Below are 2830 nucleotides of genomic sequence, written 5' to 3' on the forward strand. Positions count from 1 at the left end.
TTTTTTTTTTTTTTCTTTTAAATTTTTCTTTAAGTTATTTGATTTTTTTCTGGGCTGGATTCCCACGGGGTAGCGCACGTTGTCTTGAAAGCTACGCCCCGACAGGTGACTAGACGTAGGATAATCGGTGTTATAGTATAGTAGTATATAAACTAAGGAAAGCCAAGTCACTTGTAGACTTAGATTTTTTTTTTTTGATTCAGTGCGATTATTTAACCTTACTTGAATTTCTTTTTTTGTTAATTCATAGCCAAAACCTTCCAATAGTTCTTTCAGAGTTACACGCATACTGTGTTAATATTTCGTGTTTTTTTTGCTCTTCTTATGTAAACTGCTCTCTGAACTGAAGTTTTAAAAACTGTCTTTTGTGAGTTTTTTTTTTTTTTTTCCATTATGGACATGGGTGGGTAGCAGAAAATGCAAAAAAATCCTCATGACATTTTAGAAAATAAATGTAGTTTCTTAATTGTATACATGCATGTTTTGCAAAAAAGCCAAATGTTTTTTTCCCAAAAAAAGTGCTTTAAACAGAAAAAATGTTTATGCTTTTTTAAAGGTTTTGTGTATAATTTGAAAAATAATTCCAAAAGTGAGAAATACATACACATCATTCTCTTGCTGCTATGAAGCTTTTCTTTTCTAGTCTTACACAAAAACGCCTTATTGTGGTTCACTTGTGTGCTGCTATATTATGAAATGTTGTATATGTAACAAGTCTTCTTTGCTTCTCTGTTTTATGTGTACTAGAGGGAACGTAACACAGTTTGGTGCGGGACTGGAAGTACTTGTTTTGTTGATCTTTTTTGATTAGCATGTTTTATTCTTTTATTGTTTCATTTGTATCTTTATATTCTATCATATTCTTGCTGCTTCTTTGTAATGTTTGTGTACCTCAGGTTAATTTGGACAGATAGAGCGAGAGCCCCTCTCGCATTACCTCATCAAACTTCACACCACACGTCATTTTCACTCTGAAATTTTTGGACGGGTTCACTTTTTTTTTTTTTTTTGGATGAGCGGGAGGCGACGGTCTTTCTTCTGTTTTAATCAAGAAACGTCTTCCATTGAGCAGTTATAAGTGCCTATACTTTAAAATAGGTTATTTCATATATCAGAAAAAACAGCATATGCTGTTTGTTATACATGTATTAGAAAGACAAAAAAAACAAGTATTTTTTCCTAGTTTCACTGCCATCTTTTGAATCAGTTCATTTGGGATTAAGTGGATATTGTTTTAATTTTGAGGTACCCATTTAGTCGAAGTTTAAAACCACAAGAATGTTTTATCATTGTTCAGTGTGGTTGTTACTCTAAACTCTTCTCCCACTATCCCTATGTGCAACCACACAGTGTACCTCAACAATTTCTCCTGAATAAATTGGCTAAAATCATGTGTGAGTGGTTTATTTGTGTTCTGCCTGTCTGCAGAAGTAGTAATAGTTCTTACCTTACCTTACCTTTCTGCTGCCACCAGAGGGTGACTAACCCACTGAAGATATGGACAAGTGGTAAAGTCTCAAAATTATAAGGCCTGCATCTGGAAACCCAAGAGTTACTTTTTCTATTGAGTGTAACTGTTATATAAATATAAATATAAATAACTATTTCCCAAAGAAAGATAAGAATTTAAGTAGATTTAAATAAATGAACAGAAAAACATACATATAGGTTAGCATTGCAATAGCTTATGGTAGAATAATAAATGAATATATTAATGAAATTAATTTGATTTGATATATCTGTCCAAAATATGCATGTTGGTGGAAATGTTGGAATATTTTCTACATTCATGTTGAACATTTTAAGACTTCCTGAGTACATGCTTTACTAATATTTAGTTTTAAATTAAGAAGTTGTTAAGAATTTGTCCTATCTTTGGATACTACTGAATATGAGGAGCACTGTTGAACATAGTTGATCTTATTTAAAATGCATTACAAAATTAAATTCTTACTTTAATAATAAATAAAACTAGTCAATAATCAACATGTGACTAAAAGTCTGCTCTTATTTCTGCACATAAACATTATGTATTACATGCTCAGGATTGCAGATCCTTTTTTTCAATAAGAAACTATAAATGTATAATATTCATGTTATATGTGTTATTTTAAGTAGTACTAAACAATAGTTCAAGTAACATACATTTTCTTCTAGACTTTTTGATAAAAGTGACAAAACATCAGATGAAAAAATGTTAATCTAAAGTGTATGGATGCAATAACAATCAATCAGTAAACACATATAAATACAAAACAAACTATTTTAGTTAGGTTAAATTATAAACATAAATAAAATAAAAATATCTAAAAAATGCAACAATAATACAATTGTGTTGAAGTTATCACAACAGAAGATACAGAGAAGTAAGAATATATAAATTATGTACAAAACATAGGAATATTCATAACCAAATAGTAAAGAGTTTTCACATATATTAAATATTGTAGCTTGTGCAAGATTTACAATATAAAATGTGAATATTATCAAATTTAGCTTCTTCTTCTTCTTCTTCTTCTTCTTCTTCTTCTTCTTCTTATTGTTATTATTATTATCATTATTATTATTATTATTATTATTATCATTACCATTATCATTGTTATTATTATTATCATTATTAACATTAACATTAACATTATTATTATTATCATTATGAGTGTCATTATTATTATTATTATTATCATCATTATTATTATCATTATCATTATCATTATCATTATCATTATTATTATCATTATCATTATAATTGTCATTATTATTATTATTATTATTATTATCATTATAGTTTTCATTATTATCATTATTATTAATATTATTATTACCATTATTA

This window comes from Morone saxatilis, unplaced genomic scaffold (genome assembly GCF_004916995.1).
Source record: "Morone saxatilis isolate NCDOM2014 unplaced genomic scaffold, NCSU_SB_2.0 Contig10, whole genome shotgun sequence".
Classification (NCBI taxonomy): Eukaryota; Metazoa; Chordata; class Actinopteri; family Moronidae; genus Morone; species Morone saxatilis.